Source organism: Mobula birostris, chromosome 28, assembly GCF_030028105.1.
Source record: "Mobula birostris isolate sMobBir1 chromosome 28, sMobBir1.hap1, whole genome shotgun sequence".
Lineage (NCBI taxonomy): Eukaryota > Metazoa > Chordata > Chondrichthyes > Myliobatiformes > Myliobatidae > Mobula > Mobula birostris.
The window spans coordinates 26,958,465-26,981,494 of record NC_092397.1 but is presented as its reverse complement, the minus strand read 5'-3'; the positions used below and the strand labels follow the sequence as shown (position 1 = coordinate 26,981,494).

Below are 23,030 nucleotides of genomic sequence, written 5' to 3'. Positions count from 1 at the left end.
TAACGAGTATGAAATAACAATACAACAGAGCTCTTAAATAAGTGTTGCTATCCCCTTTTGTTCAAGACCCTGATGGTTGAGGGGTAGTAACTGTTCTTGAACCTGGTGGTGCGAGTCCTGAGGTACCTGTACCTTCTACCTGATGGCAGCAGTGAGGAAAGATCATTGCCTGGGTGGTGAGGTTCTTTGACGATGGACGCTGCTTTCCTACGGCAATGTTTCATGTAGATGTGCTCAGTGGTTGTGAGTGTTTTACCCGTGCTATACCGGGCCGAATCCACTACCCTTTGTAGGATTTGCCACCTCCGGATGGAATCCCATTGGTAATGATGCATATGCCTTGGGGTGGATTTGACCCCATGATGCACGAAAGAAAGGGAATTCTGAAGTATGAGTGAGTGCCCTGATTGTGTGTCTGAATGGTCACCCAAGAGTCACTGTCCTGGACATCTAAGAGAACTCCGGTGGCCTGTGTGTTCACACAGTATGGAGCAGACAGAATGAAGTGTGTTGAGCAGTGGGTGGAATGGAAGAAGGGAGCGCTTGCAGAAGTACAGATATAAGGAGAAAGGTGTGAGGAAACTTTCAGCTGCCCTGTGGTGTTCACCTGGAGCGAAATGCAAAAATAATTGGTTGCTTCTCACAGTAAGAGCAAAGAAGATGAAATAAAGTTAGAGAAAAAAGACTCAGAAAGAACAGGAAAATGTAATCGAGTCTACCTCAGTGTGCAGCAAGACACAACTGGTACCAATGTCTGAGTAGGAAGTAGTAGGAACCTGCTGTACCTCAGCCTCCCACAGGTACGGTTACAACAAAGCCCACCCCAGTCGTGTCTCCTGAGTACTCGCCGAGGCAGGTGTAAACCTCTCACTAGCACGATGGCAGAATGAGCAATATGGAGACTTTTATGCACTCTGAACTAAAATGGTGTGTTATATTGAAGTGTTTCCTTCACACTCCATAGTGACATATGATAGACAGTATTGCACAAAAAGCAGATGCGCACGTGAATGAATTTATAAAGTAGACAAGCAAAATATTTCAGAAGTTCACGGATTTACTCGATCGTAATGAATGTTATTGTAAATGATGAGTAAATTAGGCCAGGTTAAATAAAATGCAGACTGTTACTTGTCTGAGGTGAAAAGAGGTAAGTAAAATTCTGAGTGGTTTACAATAATTCCAGATGAAATCAAGTGATTCAAACTGTTTCTTTCTTTCTTTTTAAATTTTTTATTGAATTAGTACACAAAAGGTAAAACATATATTAACTAATACATTGTTGCGATATAAATTTACAGGAAATATTAATGCATAAAAAACAATACAAACAGTGCATTTTAGTTATAAAATAATGAGGTAATATAGTAGTATACTAATTTTCCATATATATAACAATAAAGAGAAGAAACCCCCCCCAAAAAAGACCCCCCCCAAAAAAAACACCGTGCAACTAACCTAAAAAGCAAAGCAAAGCAATAGGCTAACTAGGTATCAAGTAGACTTAAACAACTTAAACAATCACGTCCTCAAACCCGACCTCCATTAATAACCGTTAAAAACCAAGAAGGAAATGTAAATACTATCAAAGAGAAAAAAAAGTTACATTAAATGAAAATGTTGAATAAAAGATCTCCAGATCTGTTCAAATTCTACTGAAGTATCATAAAGATTACTTCTGACTTTTTCCCAATCTAAAGATAGTATCGTTTGAGAGAACAAGAAAAAAACGTAGTTGGGGCATTAATCTCCTTCCAATGTTGTAAAATACATCTTTTCGCCATTAAAGTAAGAAATACAATCATTCTACGGGCTGAAGGAGAAAGATTACTGGAAGATTCAAACTGTTAAGGGAATGGATAATATTTGTGTGAGGACTGGAGACTCCCTGGACTGTTCTACCACTGTCTCATTAATATTGACCATTGTATAAAAATATTGTGACAGTTGCCCGTTATTTTATTAATTAATTTTATTAATTATTTATTAATTTGAACGTTATTTTAAATTGTATTCTGTTTTATATTTAATAAAATGACAGTAACCACATTGTTTTTGATCATTACTAGATTAACTTCTGTTTACAATTTCACTCTAACTTTCAACATTACCTGCTTTACATGCTTTTGACTTGTCACCCACTTGTGACTGGTATTATTTTTGTTTTGAAAAGCGTATAGCATTGTTTAGAAAAAGCTATTCTAACTGTATGGATTTTGCATTTCTTTGATTCACTTTAACAAACATGGGGATGTTGGCGGTGGACACAGTAGGGGTAAAAGATGGAGACAGCCTGGCCACCGAACTCAAAGATACCCTCAGTGCCAAGGCAACTTTGATAACAGTCAGTTTCAGCCTCTATCGCCATCACCACCACAGACTATGAAGCTTACTTTAAATTATCCTTTCCCAATCTGTACTGTAGAATCTGTACAATTGTAATTCTGCCCATTGTAAGATAGCACCAGATGTAAGCTGGTACGTCAATGTTTGGCATTGACAGCTTCTTCTCCTGATCCGAAACTGGGAGAAATGTTAGTGGGTATGTGGTTTGTGTGCTTCATGTCACAGGCGAGGCAGCACAGCTCCTGTTCCACTCAAACAACATGACCCTTAGTTATGAATGCATGTTGGTCGAGTTGTTGAGTGTGCTGTAGGGGGCCCAGACATTCGGAAGGTGGGTTAACAGTGCGGTCTCTACCCCTCAATTGTACTGAGTTTGTTTCTGTTTACCACTTCGATAAGAAGATTAGAGCTGTGAAGGGAGCACTGGACCGCACTGTCCAGAGAAATCACACTTGCCAATGGAACTGCTTTCAACGATGGCAATAAACATCTCATCATGGACTGCATAAATCCTCAGCTCTGAAGCTGCTTCATGAGGATGAGGGTGAAGTCTGTTACTGCAACTATGGGGTAATAGGATCAGATTTAGGTAACAGTATGTGCAATGTCCCGTCACCAGTGATCCTGTAACTTCTGTTAATGGCACTTACAATATTGGATGGCAGGTTCACTGCTGTTTGCCAGGAGTATCCTCTTTGTCTTTAAATTGAGCCTTTGGCCTGAACAGAAGCTGTCAAATACTTATTGATATTTGGAGTCTGTAGTAGAAAATACTAACACCTGCCAGCATTGAAGCATGAAGGAGACTGATGAGTGTAACTGGATTCTAGTGTTCCTGTTCTGGGGACCTACCAGACGAGATCATGAAAACATAGAAAACACAGAAAATAGGTGCAGGAGTAGGCCATTCGGCCCTTCAAGCCGGCACCGCCACTTGTTATGATCATGGCTGATCATCCAACTCAGAACCACCCTGCACCAGCCTTCCCTCCATACCCTCTGATCCCCCTAGCCACAAGGGCCATATCTAACTCCCTCTTAAATACAGCCAATGAACTGGCCTCAACTGTTTCCTGTGGCAGAGAATTCCACAGATTCACCACTGTCTGTGTGAAGATGTTTTTCCTAATCTCAGTCCTAAAAGGCTTCGCCTTTATCCTCAAACCGTGACCCCTCGTTCTGGACTTCCCCAACATCGGGAACAATCTTCCTGCATCTAGCCTGTCCAATCCCTTTAGGATTTTTTACGTTTCAATCAGATCCTCCCTCAATCTTCTAAATTCCAACGAGTACAAGCCTAGTTCATCTAGTCTTTTTCATATGAAAGTCCTGCCATCCCAGGAATCAATCTGGTCAACCTTCTTTGTACTCCCTCTATGGCAAGGATGTCTTTCCTCAGATTAGGGGACCAAAACTGCACACAATACTCCAGGTGTGGTCTCACCAAGGCCTTGTACAACTGCAGTAGTACCTCCCTGCTCCTGTACTCGAATCCTCTTGCTATAAATGCCAGCATACCACTCGCCTTTTTCACCACCTGCTGTACCTGCATGTCCACTTTCAATGACTGGTGTATAATGGCACCCAGGTCTCGTTGCACCTCCCCTTTTCCTAATCGGCCGCCATTCAGATAATAATCTGATTTCCTATTTTTGCCACCAAAGTGGATAACTTCACATTTATCCACATTAAATTGCATCTGCCATGAATTTGCCCACTCACCCAATCTATCCAAGTCGCCCTGCATCCTCTTAGCATCCTCCTCACAGCTAACACTGCCGCCCAGCTTCGTGTCATCTGCAAACTTGGAGATGCTGCATTTAATTCCCTCATCCAAGTCATTAATATAAATTGTAAACAACTAGGGTCCCAGCACTGAGCCTTGCAGTACCCCACTAGTCACTGCCTGCCATTCTGAAAAGGTCCCGTTTATTCCCACTCTTTGCTTCCTGTCTGCTAACCAATTCTCTATCCACATCAACACCATACCCCCAACACCGTGTGCTTTAAGTTTGCACACTAATCTCCTGTGTGGGACCTTGTCAAAAGTCTTTTGAAAATCCAAATATACCACATCCACTGGTTCTCCCCTATCCAGTCTACTAGTTACATCCTCAAAAAATTCAATGACCCCAGTGTTGCAGTGATCGGCTAACAACACTGCTGTAGTGCTACATGATACAAGTCTGGTCATCAAAGACATTTCTAACAAAGTGGCAGCAAGCTGCATCATGGCCTTTCAAATCTGAACAGCATTAAACTTCCTGCTGGCCGAGAGGGGAGGAACTTGTGTCATTGTTGGACTGAAATAATGCAAAACATCGTTGATTTTATCCGTGCAGATCCTGTTAGAAGCTGTTAAAGTGAAGAAGTTTGGGCAGGAGTTACATACGACTCTATCATCACCTTTGGAACCCTTCTGATTAGCCTCATTCTCTGCCAGGAAGTTTGTGCAACTCCAGTGCACAGTGGGCAAGTGGGTTTATATTCTTGCTGGTGTTGAAACTTGTTTAAGTTTATTAATGAGAGCACTCTGTGGAGAGAGGACCCGAAGGACAGCTGCCTCCTATCGATCAGCAATCCTACTCTGCAGACAGACGATGACAGGATCACTGGGGAGACTCGAATTTTCTGTGCAATTCAGCTGCATCCACAATTCATGTGGTCCTTTACCGGACGCAAAGGGAAGTGGGGACTGTGGATGTTACAGCAAGTCAAGTTAATGTAGCGCCTTGACAAGGATAGTTCACAGATAGTGTGCAGTCAACCCAGGGAAGAAAGGTCTTTGAAGAGCAGAGTTTCCCTTTGCACAGCAGGGGATTGGAGCCATTTTGCACACCAAAACAAGATGAGGATGCAATCGATGTGTTCCAGGGTGACACTTAATATTGGTCACAAAGAAGAGAAATCTGCAGATGCTGGAAATCCAAGCAACACACACAAAATGCTGAAGGAACTTAGCAGACCAAGTAAATCGATGGAAAAGAGTAAACAGTCGACGTTTCCGACCGGCACCCTTCGTCTGGTCTGATATTAGTTAGTTACCTTACTACTGTGGTGGGACCATGCGGGAATTGAAAGTTGACAACAGAAGCCCCTGATTAATATGCCCGGAATGATGGACTCTGTGTAACAACGAACAAGTAACAAAGAACGGTGCTGAGATATAGATTCTCAGGGGATTCTTGAGGAAAGAGGTTGACAATAACACCACTTTCTTCTCGGAAGGATCACAGCAGCCCGAGCAATTCCATCCTTCTCAATGCCCAATGAACTGGATAGCGCAAACACAAATTCTTTGTCCGCTTTTATTTGTCTTTTGAATTCAATATTCCCGTTGAATAATGTAGTAAAATTCATCTCTCCCCGCCGGGGAATTGAACCCCGTCTCCCGCGTGACAGGCGGGGATACTAACCACTATACTAACGAGGAATTGTAGTTAATAGCTCATGTCATGCACATTTAAGAGTACAGGAGGGTGAACAGAATTACCTTGATGTTTCTCAGCTGTAATACTGGAGCCTTTCACTCGTGTCCCTCCCACAGCAGTGTCTCAGTTTGCTCCAGCGATTCAGTCACCTGTTGTGTTCAAGGATTAGCGAAAGGAACTGCTCTCATTCGAGCCCAAATCCGTGTTGTTGGAATCAACATTTTTAATCACAGTTATATATTTATATTTCTGCTTTTTTAATGCGACAGGCGGGAAACGATATGTAGCGAATCGAATTCTGAATCAATCACTCCCACTTCATTGAAACACTGGGTGTTGTGTATCTCCGCTCTGTCGGAGGATGGCGACCTCAACCGGATATAACAGGAACTGCACCAGAGTGAGGAATCACAGTGACCACGTTCAGAAAACAGCTCGAACCACAGTCATACACTTCTAGCGTCCGAGTGGTTCAACCCTGACAATCCGCGTACGAATTCCCGAAGTTACTTAAATCGACGGGTGAGTGTAAAATTATTATTCACCTTGGGGTGGCCGGTGGATCAAGGACTGAAGTGCTGTCCCTCGCATTTTCACAGTGAACTGATCCGTGCAGCTTCCTGCTCGCACTCTAACTCAGATTGCCACAGCCAACTAGGACACATCAAAACATGTCGGATGATGTGTTCACACTGAGTGGCGTCAGTCTGCTCACCACCCACTCTGTCTATTTATACACAATGGGATCTCTCTCAGCCCCCTCCCTCATTACTAGAGTAAATAAAACTCTTTATTGTGATACACAAATGTAATATAGATTCACAGAATCATGAGACCCTAAAACAAGCCTTTCGGCCCACAATGTCCGTGTTGACAATCAACTACCAATCACACCAGAAAAGAGCTCGCTTACTAGCTATTGTCTTCAGTGTCTTGATGATTCAGGTGGTCGCCCAGACAATTCTCTAATGTTGTGAGTGTACCTGCCTCACCAGTCACTCAGGCATGGGTTCCAGTTTCCAAAAACATCCGCATAACGTTCTCCATGTGATGCTCTCTAAGTTTACACACGTCAGGACAGTTTTCGACTATCCTGATAGTCCCGGGTTAATTTGATATGACCTCCGTCACCTCCAAAGCTCTCCATGAAAACAATCGTCAATCCATCGGCCGAATGGACGCCCATGGGCCCAGCACGCTGCCGCTGCGCCTCTCTGCTGTTGTCTGAACGTGGTGACGCGCTGCTCCGTTGTGGACGTTGCTCATTCTTATCTTCATCTTCATTTGTCGATTCTTTGCTGACGTCACATCGTTTCATAGAAACACAGAAAACCTACAGTACAATACAGGCCCTTCGGCCCACAAAGCTGTGCCGAACATGTCGTTATCTTAATAATTACCTACGGTTACCCATTGCCCTCTATTTTTCTAAGCTCCAATAGAGGGTTTCCTTTATAAGTGTTTCCTTTATTAACTGTTCTTTGTTGATTTATTTCGCTCCTTTCTCTCTGCTTTTCATCTCGTATTTGCTATAACCCTGCCCCCTCCTGATATTATCTCTGTGCTGTCTGTCCTCCGACGCATTCGGAGACCTCGTTCCCGACATATCAGCAATGAATGTGTTTCACATTATTTACTGAACCTAGTTTCAGTGGCCCTGCTGTCACACATTCTGTTCATAAAACCATAAGAGCATAAGACAAAGGAGCAGAAGTCAGCCATTCGGCCCATCGGGTCAGCTCCGCCATTTTATCATGAGCTGATCCATTCCCCCATTTAGTCCCACTCCCCTGCTTTCTCACCATAACCTTTGATGCCCTGGCTACTCAGATACCTATCAATCTCTGCCTTAAATACGCCCACTGACTTGCCCTCCATTGCTGCCCGTGGCAACAAGTTCCATAGATTCACCACCCTCTGACATAAAAAAAATCTTCGCATTTCTGTTCTGAATGGGCGCCCTTCAATCCTTATGTCATGCCCTCTAGTACTAGACTCCCCCATCATGGGAAACAACTTTGCCACATCCACTCTGTCCATACTTTTCAACATTCGAAATGTTTCTATGAGGTCTCCCCTCATTCTTCTAAACTCCAAGGAATACAGTCCAAGAGCGGATAAACGCTGCTCATATGTTAACCCTCTCATTCCCGGAATCATTCTTCCACCGTGTCTCTTCCGCGTTCTTTCTCTTTGTTTCCTGGCAGTTCTTCGGCATAAATATCAATGGACAGCGGCTGAGCTGCAGCTGAATTAACCCGAAGTAGACTCTTTCCTCCTGTGGCTTCTATCGCCGTCTGAGGAAGATAGACTCAAACAAACCCGCTCTCCTGCCTGCCTCAGGAAAGATATCTTTAACGACCGAGGTAATGGGGCAGAGGATCATAAGGTTTGTCCGGTCAGGAGAGCCTAATGAATGTTGGCCGATACTCTCTGGAATAATCCTATTCCTTTGCATAATCACAGAGCCACAAGATCAGGAGTCGGGTCCAATTCTGAAGAAGTACGGCTCAATAGGAAAGCAGTCCAGTCCATGTTGGCGGCAGATGCTCGGATCTTTCCTGTAATGCCGTAGGCTCTAATATTGTTTAGCAACTTTATCTGCGGCCCTTGACAAATGCCTTTTAAAATCCAAGTAAACAACATCCACTGATGCTCCTTTGTCCATCTTGCCTGTTATTTCCCGAATTAATTCCAGCAGATTAATCAGGCAAGATTTCCCCTGAAAGAAACCATGTAGGCCGGCCTATTTGAACAGGTGTCTCCACGCACCCAGAAACCTCATGGGCTCCAGCATTTTCCCAACCAGAACAGCCCTGATAACCGGCCTGTAGTGTTCTGTATTTTGCTTCCCTTCTGTCGAGAAGAACAAAATCAGATTAACAATTTTCTATTTCTCTGAACCATTTCAGAAGCCCGTGATTCCTGAAAGATCACTATTAACTCTTCCATGATCTCGTTATCTCCTTTCAGAAACCCGCGGTGCAGTCCATCTGGTCAGGTGACCTTGCGGTCTTTCAGCTTCCAAACACCTTCTCCTTAATAATAGCAACTACACTCACTTACATCCCTTACCCCTCTCGAATTTCTGGCATACTGCTTGTATCCTCAACATAACAGACGGACGCATAATACCTAATAATTTCGTCCGCCATTTATTTGTCCTCTATTACTACCTCCTATTTCCAGCTTCTGATGCCCGCTCTAACAGTTCTGTTAACTTTCTATATATAGAAACATTGAAACATAGAAAGCCTGCAGCACAATACAGGTCATTCGGCCCCTAAATGCTGTGCCGAACATGGACTGACTTTTGAAATTACCTCGGGTGACCCATAGCCCTCTATTTTCTAAGCACCATGTACCTATCCGAGAGTCCATTAAAATACCCTAATGCATCAGGCTCCACCACCGTCGCCGGCAGCCAATTCCACGCACTTACCACACTCTGCGTAAAGAAAACTTACTCCTGACTTCTCATCTGTACCTACTTCCAAACACCTTAAAACGGTGTGAGCCATTTCAACCCTGGGAAAAAGACTCTGACTATCCACACGATCAATGCCTCTTATCATCTTATACACCTCTATCAGGTCACCTCTCATCCCCCGTCGCTCCAAGGAGAAAAGGTCGAGTTCACTCAATCTTTAAGTTATAAGTGTGAAGTGGTTCATTTTGATAGGTTAAATATGATGGAAGAATATAGTATTAATGGTAAGACTCTTGGCAATGTGGAGGATCAGAAGGATCTTGGGGTCTGACTCCATCGGACCCTCAAAGCATGTCTTGGGGATCATGTCTTATGAGAATAGGTTTAATGAACTCGGCCTTTTTACCTTGGAGCGACGGAGGATGAGAGGTGACCTGATAGAGGTGGATAAGGTGATGAGAGACATTGATAATGTGGATAGTCAGAGGTATTTTCCTAGGGCTGAAATGGTTGCCACAAGAGGACACAGGTTTAAGGTGCTGGGGTGTAGGTACAGAGGAGATGAAGCGGTAAGGTTTTTACTCAGAGATTGGTGAGTGCGTGCAATGGGCTGCCGCCAAAGGTGGTGGAGGCGGATACGACAGGGTCTTTTAAGAGACTTTTGGATAGGTACATGAAGCTTAGAAAAATAGTGGGCTATAGGTAAGCCTCGTCATTTCTAAGGTAGGGACATGTTCGGCACAGCTTTGTGGACCGAACGGCCTGTATTGTGCTGTAGGTTTTCTATGTCTCTATGCTTTTATTCTCATAAAGCACGCTCGGCAATCCAGGCAACATCCCTGTAAATCTCCTCTGCACCCTTTCTATACTTTCCACATCCTTCCTGTAGTGAGGTGACCAGAACTGAGCACAGTACTCCAAGTGGGGTCTGATCAGGGTCCTATATCGCTGTAACATTACCTGTCGGCTCCTGAACTCAGTCCCACGGTTGATGAAGTTAAATACAATCGTATGTCTTCTTAACCACACAGTCAACCTGCAAATGATTATATCACGCTGTGTTTTGTGCAGTTTTCTACACCACCCGTGAAATGCAGACTGATAAACACAGAACAATAAATACGACTTTGAGGAAACATAAACAACAGAAGTGCGAACAACTCTGTACACTTGAACCCAGGCGCTGATGGGATACGGTCATAAGACCGTAAGAGAAGGCAGCAGAGTCAGTCTGCCCCATTCCATCTTGGCTGAATTATTATCTTCATCGACTCCATTCTCACGCCTTCTCTCCACAGTCTTTGACTTCCTTACTGAGCAAGTAACTACCACCCTCCGCGTTAAGCATACCAAGTGACTCGGGCTCCATCGCCGTCGACAGCAAAGAATTCCACAGACTCACTGCCCTCCGGCTCAAGACAATTTCCTTTGACCTTTGTCAGATTTGAGATGCTCATAAAATCTGTTATATCAGCAATATCACAGACAAAATGCTGCAAGAACTCAGCGGACTGTCTGGGTATTGCCTTGTATTTGCAGCATCTGCACATTTTCTCGTGTTTGTACATCAAGAACGTCGTTATTTGACGCTTTCTATCCCGACCTTGTTTTCTCTGTTGTATTTTTCTTCGTATCTGTGTTTCCAGACTGTTTGTGTGTGCGACCAGGAGGGAGTTGCAGGACTGAAGGACAGCACTGAGGGACACGAGATATGCGTCGTTCAGGGGTGCTGGTCTCCATTTGTAGCGCAATAATGATCAAACAATAAACAATGAAATCTGTAAAAAGTAGCTCTTCCGTGACAAATGTAGAGTTTAAAATTAAATCTACCGGCCTCATTGCCACCAAATACTCTGCTGAAGTAATGCCCAAGAATTGTGATATATTGGTCTTCAATCGTCCAATGTTTACATCAGAGACAATGGTGTTTAATTAAAGTGGTTGTTCACGTGCTCGTCACTAAGACAATTAGTGAAGTGTTTGACCGTATCGCTGGAGATTGAGACTCCGTTTGAATCGAGGCCGTTTTTAATGCATCAGCTCAGAGTGTCTAACGGAGCTGGGAATTCGGGAACAAGAGAAATCACAGACTCTCACTGAAATGGTGTATCCAGTCATCTGGCGAATAGAAGACGTTTACTATCCTTTTATTACAGCCTTTGGGATTCCGGGTAAGCCGCGGTGTCAGCTGCCGTTGGTGGAAGTTCAAGTTTAATTCCAATGTTGTGATTGTGATATGTGAAATGCCGCTTCACAACATCGATTATTAGTCTTAGAAACGCAACAACAGGAATTCTGCAGATGCTGGAAATTCAAGCAACACAGATCAAAGTTGCTGGTGAACGCAGCAGGCCAGGCAGCATCTCTAGGAAGAGGTACAGTCGACGTTTCAGGCCGAGACCCTTCGTCAGGACTAACTGAAGGAAGAGTGGTAAGAGATTTGAAAGTGGGAGGGGGAGGGGGAGATTCTCACTCCATCCTCCCGCCACCCCACTAGGAATAGGGTTCCCCTGGTCCTCACCTACCACCCCACCAGCCTCCGGGTCCAACATATTATTCTCCGTAACTTCCGCCACCTCCAACGGGATTCCACCACTAAGCACATCTTTCCCTCCCCACCTCTTTCTGCTTTCCGCAGGGATCGCTTCCTACGCGACTCCCTTGTCCATTCGTCCCCACCATCCCTCCCCACTGATCACCCTCCTGGCACTTATCCTTGTAAGCGGAACAAGTGCTACACATGCCCTTACACTTCCTCCCTTAACACCATTCAGGGCCCCAAACAGTCCTTCCGGGTGAGGAGACACTTCACCTGTGAGTCGGCTGGGGTGATATACTGCCTCCGGTGCTCCCGATGTGGCCTTCTATATATTGGCGAGACCCAACACAGACTGGGAGACCGCTTTGCTGAACACCTACGGTCTGTCCGCCAGAGAAAGCAGGATCTCCCAGTGACCACACATTTTAATTCCACGTCCCATTCCCATTCTGATATGTCTATCCACGGCCTCCGCTACTGTAAAGATGAAGCCACACTCAGGTTGGAGGAACAACACCTTATATTCCGTCTGGGTAGCCTCCAACCTGATGGCATGGACATCGACTTCTCTAACTTTCGCTAATGCCCCACCTCCCCCTTGTACCCCATCCGTTATTTATTTTTACACACACATTCTTTCTCTCACTCTTCCTTTTCTCCCTCTGTCCCTCTGACTATACTCCTTGCCCATCCTCTGGTTCCCCTCCCCCCCCCCGTCTTTCTCCCCGGACATCCTGTCCCATGATCCTCTCGTATCCCTTTTGCCTATCACCTGTCCAGCTCTTGGCTCCATCCCTCCCCCTCCTGTCTTCTCCTATCATTTTGGATCTCCCCCTCCCACTTTCAAATCTCTTACCACTCTTCGTCAGTTAGTCCTGACGAAGGGTCTGGGACTGAAACGTCGACTGTACCTCTTCCTAGAGATGCTGCCTGGCCTGCTGCGTTCACCAGCAACTTTGATGTGTGTTGATCGATTGTTAGTCACCATCTTCCAACCCCGGAATAGACCATTCATAGTCTCCTTTTCCAGTTTGTCTCTGTGGCGCAATCGGTCAGCGCGTTCGGCTGTTAACCGAAAGGTTGGTGGTCCGAGCCCACCCAGGGACGGAGGTAACCCGGCAGTTTTTGCGGCGCGTTTTATTGCCAGCTGGGTAACGCTGTGCTGTCCGGAGACCCTGCGACTGCCGCATTAACTTCAGTGGGAATTAAAATATTTTCTGAAAGCTTCTCTTTCACACTATTCCTAGAGATCAAATCATTACACAGCGTATTGAGAGAGAACAATGTTAAGCAATAACAGAATGCAGAATGAAATGTAACAGCGACAGAGACAGCACAGTGCGGGTAAACAATCAGGTGCCGCATCATAACGGGTAGATTGTGAGGTCAAGACTCCATCTTATCGACTCGGGCACCATCCAATGGACATAACGGCGGAGTCCACGAGCCTGTAGTACGTGCTGTCCTGCACCTTCAGCCGGATTGAAGAAGGGGAAAGAGAGAGTACAGTACCCAGGGCGCATGGTATATTTTTGTCAGGAGTGTGTAAGTTACATACTCCTTCACCATTCTCTTTGACCATAAGTGTATATTTCCTCGAGCGACATCCTTGGAACTAACGGACTTGCCGGGTCTAATGTCGTGGTTTTGATTTAATTTTGGATCATTCAGTTGGAGTTTAATTGTTTTCATCCCATATAGGTCCCCGATCATTTTATTTTCATTATGGATGTCCAATCCCTATACACGTCCAGCAAACCACCCACCCCCGCACCAGGAAGGTCTCAAATCTCTCCGCTTCCATCGGGAAACCAGACCCAACCAGCTCTCCTCCACCACCATTCATCTCCGTCTGGCGGAACTTGTCCTCCCACTTCCTTTCAACACAAGGTGAGCCATGGACACCGGCATGGGTCCCAGCTGTGCCTGCCTGTGTGTCGGCTACGTGGAACAGTCTATGTTCCCAGCCTACACTGGTGTCGCTCCCTAACTTTCCCTACACTATGTAAATGACGGCATTGCTACCTCTTTCTGCACCCATGTGGAACTCGTCCACTTCATCAGCTTTGCCTGCAACTTCCACCCTGCCCAAAAGTTTACCTGTCCCATATCCGACAGTTCCCTCCGTTTTCTCCATCTCTCTGTCTCTATCTCTGAAGGCAGCTTGTCTACTGATGTCTATTATAACTACACAGACTCTCTCAGCTACCTGGACTATACCGCTTCGCACCCCATTACATGTAAAAATGCCCGCCCCTTCTCTCAATTCCTCCATCTCCGCTGCATCTGCCTTCAGGATAAGTCCTTTCATTCAACAGCAAAGGAGAAATTCGTCTTTTTTCAAAGAAAGGGGCTTCCGTTCCTCCACCATGACAGCAGCTCTCAACAGAATCTCTTCCATTTTGCTCACGTCTGCCCCCACCGCATCCTCGCTCCCTCCCCCAGGGAGAGGGTTTGTCTTGTCCTCACCTACCTCACCCACCCCAGCCTCCACCTCCAGCACACAATTCTCTGTAATTCCCGCCATCTCCTGCGGGATCCCACCACCAAACACATCTTTCTCTCCCCCCTCTACGTTCTGCTCTCTGCAGGGATCCCATGTGAATCCCATGTGTGTCCGTCCCTCCCACTGATCTCTCTCCTGGCACTTATCCTTGCAAGTGAAACAAGTGTTACACCTGTCCCTACACATCCTCCCTCAGTACCATTCAGGGCCCCAAGGAATCCTTCCAGGTAAGGCGACACTTCAGCTGTGAGTCTTTTAGGGTCATCTACTGTATCCAGTGCTCCTGGTGTAGCCTCATGTATATCGGTGAGACCCGATACGGATTAGGAGACTACATCGCCGAGCACCTACACTCCCTCCACCAGAACAAGAGCGATCTCCCAGTGGCCACCCATTTTAATTCCACTTCCCATTCCAATTCCGACATGGCAGCCCATGGCCTCCAGTATTGTCGCGATGAAGCCACACTCAGGGTGGAAGACCAAAACATTATATTCCATCTGGGTAGCTTCCAACCTGATGGCATGAACATCGATTTCTCAAACTTCCGGTAATGCACCCTCCTTCACGAAGCCCCATTCTCTTTTCTCTCTCTGACCTTATCTGTTACCTGCCCATCACCTCCCTCTGGTGTTCCTCCCCCTTTTCTTTCTTCCATGGCCTCCTCTCCTTCCCTATTCTCCAGCCCAGTGTCTCTTTCACCAACCAAAGTTTCAGGTCTTTAATTTACCAGCCACCTCCCCACCCCCACCGGTTTCAAATATCACCTCGTGTTTCTTCCTCCCCTCACCGTCTAACTCTGACTCCTCATCGGTTTTTGCTCCAGTCCGGATGAAGGGACTCGGCCCGAAACGTCGACTGTATTTTTCCCACAGATGCTGCCTGGCCTGCTGAGTTCCTCCAACATTTTCTGTGTTGCTTGGATTTCCATCATCTGTAGATTTTCTCTTTGTGCCTCTATCGATGTCGCTCTACACTAACATATTCATATGCCTATCTAAACACATTGTATATCTTCCGTCTCTGAACCTGACAGCCCGTTCCAAGCACCCACCCCACTCTGTCTGAAACCGTGACCCGCATATCTTTAAACTCTCTCCTACCTTAAATTCATTCCCGCTGGAATTTCAAACCCCTACCCTGGGAAACCAATTCTGACTATCTGCCCAGTCTATGTCTCTCATCGAGTCAGGAAGCGAGCAAACAGCATCACTGTAGACCCACCACACCCTGGACATCACCTGTTCCAACTCCTTCCTTCTGGTAGGCGCTTTAGATCACTGTATGCCAGGACCCGTAGGTACAGGAACAGTTTCTTTCCGTCTGCCATCAGTCTTATGAACACTTGAATTTTAGTCTATTATAAACGAAGTCCACCTGTACATACTCTGGTACACAGTACCTCATTGTATATAGTTCAAGGTTATTTACACTATTGTTTTGTTTGCTTTTTGATTCTGTACAGCGAGAGCTCAGGGAAACCGGCATCAAATTCCCTGTATGTGTCACATACTTGGCGATAATAAAGGATTCTGATTCTGATAATTCGGTCAAGTTTCCTCTCAGGCTCTGATATTCCAATGAAGGCAAACAAGCTCAAACACTTTAATCAGGCAACACTTTACAAATCCTGCCGATCCTTCCTGTGAAGTGTCCATTCTTGTAGAATCTGGAATAGAGTCAGAACAGGATTTAACGAGAAACTCTCGAGGGATGTTAATTCCAACTCTGATTCATGACCAGTGAATGATAATTAATGAATCAATTTACACTCACAGCGTGAATTAGCGTGATGGCCCTTAGAGTTCTGCGTGGATCGTGTCTATGTCAAAGGTTTATATGTTATGTCGTCTAAAACTGTACAATCTGCGATGGCCGGGAATCGAACCCGGGTCAACTGCTTGGAAGGCAGCTATGCTCACCACTATACCACCATCGCTCAATGACGTGGCAAAGCATCCGAGTAGTGAGGCGTCTCCCATAGTTCCATGTGATTCGACCAGTCCCCAAGTTGCTTTCTGTCGGATCATTCCTCACTCTGCTGCAAGTTTTATTCCGGTAAATTAATGTCGCCATCCCCAACAGACCGGAGTTATACAACCCACATAATAAATTACTGCTGAACGCAGCAGGTCAGGCAGCATGTAAAGGAAGAGGTACAGTCGACCTTTCGGGCTGAGCCCGTTTGTCAGGACTAACTGAAAGAAGAGATAGTAAGAGGTTTGAAAGTGGCAGGGGGAGGGGGAGACCCAAAATTATAGGAGAAGACAGGAGGGGGAGGGATGAAGCCAAGAGCTGGACAGTTGACTGGCAAAAGGGATATGAGAGGATCATGGGGCCGCCCATCCGTTATTTATTTATTTATTTATTTATTTATTTATTTATTATTATTATTATTATTATTATTATTATTATTATTATATCTTTTTCTCTTTTTCTCCTTCTGTCCCTCTCACTATACTCCTTGCCTATCCTCTGGGAATCCCCCTCCCTCTTTCTTTCTCCCAAGGCTTCCCGTCCCATGATCCTCTGACGGTGGTGTGGAGAATGCTGAAGAAAATGAATGGTGTCAGAGGTTATAACTAGATTCCAGTATTAGTGGAGAACGGACATTTGATGCAAAGGACAACGAAAAGGCAAAGTGTTTGAGAAACACGTTTGCAAACACACATAGTCTAGACAATATAGGGGATGAGTGTTTTAAGAGAAGAGAGAGCCTCTTGGTGGACAGTGGGGAGATTTGTGAGAAACAAGAGGCATTTGAGATTGCCATGGATGATGACTTTACATTGGCTGAATGGAAATTTGCCACCAGTAAGGCATGTACTATAGACCAGGACAGGATATGGGAAACTATCATATACTGTACTCCAGTATCTGCCTGAGGCAGTCTAAAAGAAGTTGTTTGAGTTTTATAAGAAGATCTGGAAGCAAAGAATGTTCCCAGGAGACTGGAAAAGGTCTGTGGTGAAGCCTGTTGTAAAACCTGGGTGAGATCCGATGCTGTCCAGTTTCTACAGGCCTGTTGTCTCACTTCCTCGTTGTGTAAAATAATGGTGAAAATGATAGTAATTAGGCTGATGATTGTTTTGGATAAGAGAGAATTACTTCGTCACTACCGATGTGGGTTTCGCAAAGGGAGATCTATAACGCCCTTGTACTACTGGGAATCCTTTTACACTGAAAGAATCGGTAGTTGCAGTGTTTTTGGACATTGAAATCGTTTTATGACATGCAATGGAGGGCGAGGATTTTTATTACACTCATTAAGCTTGGTGTTGGCGTTGGTTTTGCAAATGGGTATCATTTTTTAGGGGAATCATTTTCAGTGAGGGTGGGTCATCAGAGTTTGCAGAAGATAATGTTCCTCCCTCCCCAGTATAATGTTATCAGTTTAATATTGTTTAATCTGATAGTTAATTCTACTTTTTAATGGTCTTGGGCCTGAGTTCAGTTTGGCTTTCTATGCTGATGATGGGGCTCTGTGGAAAAGGGGTTGTAATAGTTCCTATGTGGGAAGGTCTTGGACAAACAGCATTATCAACAATGGGAGAATGGTGTTTGGACTATTCTAAATCAGTATATGTGTTTTATTTTTACTCATAAGCATAGGATCTTGGCTTAAGATGCCAAAGATGTACTCTTTTACATTAATGCTGCCCGGCCTGCTGAGTTCCTCCAGAATTGTGCGTGTGTTGCTGAGCGAATGGTATCGATTCTGGAGTGAGGGCAATGGAGGTTGTTGCTGGAGAGGATGAGGCAGACTCAATTAGCAACTTAATCAGAATCAGATTTAATATTACCAGCATACGTCGTGACATTTGTTAACTTTACAGCAGCAGTACAATGACATCCATGATAAATAAATATAGAGAAAAAACTGTTACATTAAGTATTCAATATTTAAGTTAAAATATGTAGTTAAACAAGAATTAAAACATAAATTAAAAGCAAAAGTAGTTAGGTAGTGCTCTTGGGTTCAATGCCCATTGAGAATTCAGAATTTGGGTGTCAGAGGGGAAGAAACTGTTCCTGAATCACCGAGTGTGTGCCTTCAGCATTCTCTCCCTCCTTCCTGATGGTAACAGTGTGAAAAGGGCACGTTCTGGGTGGTGGCGATCCTCAATGATGATCGGTGCCTTCCTGAGGCACCGCTCCTTGAAGATGTTGTGTACTACCGAGCCTGGACCCATGGTAGAGTTGACCAGTTTTACAAGTTTTTGCTATTTATTTTGATCTCGTTCAGAAGCCCGCCTCCCCCCCTCCCATACCAGATGGAGATGCAGCCAGTCAGAATGATCTCCACTCTACGTTTCTGGAAGTTTATTTAGTGTATTTGACAAACCAAATCTCCTCCAACTCCTAATGAAATATAGCCGCTGTCTTGCCTTCTTCATAACTGCATCATATGTTGCATCCGGGTTAGATCCTCAGAGATGCTGACACCCAGGAACTTGCAATTGTCCACTCTCTCCACTTCTGATTCCTTGATGAGGATTGGTTTGTGTTCCTTCATCTCACCTTTCCTGAAGTCCACAAGCAGCGTTTTGATCTTGCTGACGTTGAGTGCAAGATTGTTGCTGCAGCAACACTCCACTAACTGGTAGTTCACCCTAATTTATGATTTATTGTCACCATCTGAAATTCTGCAAACAGTGGTTGTATCATCAGCAAATCTATAAATGCTGTTTGAGCGATGCCTAGTCACACAGTTCTGGGTGTAGAGACAGTGGAGCAGTGAGATAAGGACACAGCTCTGTGGAGTGTCAATGTTAATTGTCAGTGAGGTGGAAATGTTATTCCAATCCGCACAGATTGTGGTATTCCGGTTAGGAAGTCATGGATCCAGTTGCAGAGGCCTAGGTCCTGTAGCTTGAATGTGGAGTGAGAATTAATTCCTGCGCTGGGATTGGGCCACGGCGAGTGTGGCGGAGTGGGAAGAAGTTGCTGCTGACTATAATTGCTGCTTCCTCTCCCCTGACCATGGGAAGACGGTTTCCCATTAGCCCACTTCCCAATGTCTGTTGTTGCTGGACAGTGAGTGCTCCGAGTGGTGAATCCCATGGGAAATGAATGTTGTGTCCATCCCTCTGTTCCACTCCCGGATCCATACCGGGAAGTGGTGGGGTTTGTCCGTCTCTTCCTTGGTTTGGAGCCTCCTCCATCTGCTGCTCAGAAGAAGCTGAGAGCTGCAGCTTGTGAGTGGCCTCACACACTGGCACTGGCTGCACCAGTCGCTTCACACCGTGTCTGCCTTTTACCTCTTTCACTTTCCTTCTCCTACCTGCAGGAAAGACTTCAATGTTCGCCAATGTTCCCTCTTGGCAAGGCTCAATGAATAGAACAGTGGCTCCATCTCTCACACACAAGGTGTGTTACTGAGCACAGAGATACTGACAGCTCATTTGTTCCACAGTCTCAGACAGCAGAGACATTCAGTCCCACACTGAGCCCAGGACCCAGACACACATTTCCAGTACAACAGTTACAGTGAAACACAGCTGGTCAATATTTCCCTGGTCCCTGGGAAAATATTGAACATTTTCAACAACTTCCTTGAATGCATTCCATGCGATTTTCTCTGGTCCCAATAGAAGTTCTTTGAATTGCCTGTTATTGCTGGCCTGCTTGATTTGTGGACCAGCACAAATGCCTCCCTTAATCTTGGCATCAAATAATCTGACTTGGATTATGAATTGAAATATAAAAATATAGGCAATTTCAAAGACATGGTGTGTGATAGGGACATTGCATAGTGATTTTCAATATCAGCAGTCCAAATCCATAAGATATACGTACCTAAAAGTAATCAGGAAGCAAAATATTTGTTGTCCAGTGTAGTTGGCCATGTGGGTGAGAGTGCGGGGGAAAGCTGAGGACTACAGGAAGGTATCAGTGGACTGGACAGATAGGCAGGTGGAATTTAATCCGTGAGGTGAGGTAATGCAGATGGGGAGCCCAAAAAGGCCAGGAGACAGACGGTACATTGTGGAATATGGAGAAGAATAGAGGGTCAGAGGGAGAGCATGTGGAATGATTCCTCAGGTTAGAAGGACGGAGCATTCGATGGGTTTAAAAGGTGGATGAGAGGCTTGCTTTTGTTGGCTGAAGATACAGAATGGCAGGGGAGGGAGCTCTGCTGGAATTGTATAGACACAAGTGGGGTCACGGCTGGATCTCTGTGTACAGTCCTGGTCAGCACACCACAGGCTCACACCCACATCCAAATGAGGAGCAGGGGTCCCCACTCAGCAACTCCCACCTGCTCTGTCATTTAATAAGGTCACGACTGTCCTGTTTCAACATTAAACTCCATGTTCCTGTCTGCCCACAGGAACATTTCACCCCCTCCTTATAAACTATCCCCCTCTCTTTCCCTTAAAAGCATACAAGGATATTATGCAAAAAACCTGTCAGTTAATCAATTCCAATGTCTGAGGGTGCATTAAGATTCAGAAAAGAATCTTCTGATCATTTGCTCAAATCATGAAATACTGGTCCCTGGTTCTAGTTGCCAATGGGTGGAGCACTGGCTTATCGGCATAAAACAGAGAGTGGGAACAAAGGGATCGTTTTCTGGCTGGCTGCCAGTTACCAGTGGAGTTCACAGAGGTCGATGTTGGGACCGCTGCTTTTTATGAGGTATGTCAATTATTTGGACTGTGGGATTAATGTATTTGTGGCAACATTTGCTGATGCTACAGAGATAGGTGGAGAAGCATGTAGTGTTGAGGAAACAGAGAGCCTACAGAGAGACTTAGATAGTTTAGGGGAATGGACAAAGAAGCGGCAAATGAAATACAATTTGCAAAGTGTATAGTCATGCGCTTTGGTAAAATAAATAAATGAGAAGACTATTATTTAGATGGGGAGATGATTCAAAATGCAGAGATGCAAAGAGACTTGCGATGCGTTGTGCAGGATACCCAAAAGGTTAACCTCCAGGTTCAGTCAGTGGTGAAGAAGGCAAATGCAATTTTTTCACTCATTTCTAGATGTATAGAATATTAGAGCAGGGGTGTGATGTTGATGCTCTATAAGGCACTCGTTAGTCCACACTTGGAGTCTTGTGCGCAGTTCTGGGCTCCTTATTTTAGAAAGAATATACTGACATTGGAGAGGGTTTAGAAAATATTCACGAGAATGATTCCAGGAATGAAAGGTTTACCATATGAGGAACATCTGGCAGCTCTTCGGCTGTATCCCTTGGAGTTCAGGAGAATGAATGGGGATCTCATAGAAACATTCTTAATGTTAAAAGGCCTGAACAGATTAGATATGGAAAACTTATTTCCCATGGTAGGTGAGGTCCAGGACAAGACGCATGACTTCAGGATTGTCCATTAAGACCGGACATGCGGAGAAATTACTTTAGTCAGAGGGTGGTAAAGCTGCGGAATCTGGTGCCACGAGCACCTGTGGAGGCTAAGTCTTTGGGTGCATTTAAAGCAGAGATAGATAGGTTCTTGATTAACTAGGGCATAAAAGGGTATGAGGAGAAGGCAGGGGAGTGGAGATGACTGGAAGAATTGGATCAGCCCATGATCGAATGGCAGAGCAGACTCAATGGCCTACTTCTGCCCCTGTATCTTCTGGTCGTATAAGCACATGGAGACAGTACGAACAGAAAACACAAGCCCAGACTTTCCTCATCAGACAACCAGCTCACTACCAGTATTGGTCCAGTGAACATTCCCTGAACTGATTCCAACACATTGAGATTCTTCCCTGAATAATATATAAATGGGCTCCCCCACCCTATATATGGTGTATAAGATGATGAGAGACATTGATCATGTGAATAGTCAGAGGCTGTTTGCCAGGGCTGAAATGGCTAGCACGAGAGGGCACAGTTTTAAGGTGCCTGGAAGTAGGTACAGAGGAGATGTCAGGGGTAAGTTTTTTTATGCAGAGAGTGGTGAGTGCATGGAATGGGCTGCCCGTGACGGTGTTGGGGGGAGTTTACAATAATGTCTTTTAAGAGACTTTTGGATAGGTTCAGGGAGCTCAGAAAACTAGAGGGCTTGGGTAACGCTAAGTAATTTCTGAAGTACATGTGTGGCACAGAATTGTGCACCGAAGGTCCTGTATTATGCTGTAGGTTGTCTATGTTTCAATGTTTCTATAAGGGAAGCATAAGCTCCCGACATTTGTATTCTGTTCCCCATCAATAAAATGTCATGTTCTCTCTACTACTTATAGCTGCAAACAGGATTAGGAACAGCCCATTCGGCCCACGATACCTCTGCTGACACTGGTGTCAGGTGAGACTGCACTCTGGGGCGCCATGACCATGTAGGGATTTGCATGATGCTGTTACAGCTCGGGGCATCGGAGTCAGAATTCAGCCCCAGCACCTTCTTTAAAGAGTCTCTGTATGTTCTTCCTGTGGATTGCGTCAGTTTTATTCAGATTCTCCTCTTTTTTCCCCACTGTCCAACAATGTAGCGGGAAGGCTAACTCGTGGTTGTAAACTATCTTGTGAATAGATTAGGGTTAAATTGGGTTACCAGGGTTTGCTGGGCAGTGTAGCTCAAAGGGTTTATTTTGCTCTGTGTTTATAAATAAAATTAAAAAAAAACAATCCAAGTGTTATCCAACTTTCCCTATACTAATCCAGACAGCACACTGGGAAATCTCTTCTGCGCCCTTTCCACAGTCCCCACGTCCTTTCTGTGATGTAGCAAACAGAACTGCACCCACGGCTCGAAACGTGACCTAACCAAGGGTTTGTCCAGCTGTAACACGTCATCCTATGGTTTGTACACAACACCATGA

At 45.0% G+C, this 23,030-nt stretch overlaps 1 protein-coding gene and 1 non-coding gene across 2 annotated transcripts in view; one reads left to right on the top strand and one right to left on the bottom strand.

Moving 5' to 3' along the window:
- LOC140189165 (uncharacterized) overlaps positions 1 to 23,030 on the top strand; it is a 315,492-nt gene that overhangs the window by 41,692 nt on the left and 250,770 nt on the right. The window lies entirely within an intron of this gene.
- Positions 16,120 to 16,191, bottom strand: trnag-ucc (transfer RNA glycine (anticodon UCC)). The gene has a single exon. It is a non-coding gene; the product is annotated as a tRNA-Gly (tRNA).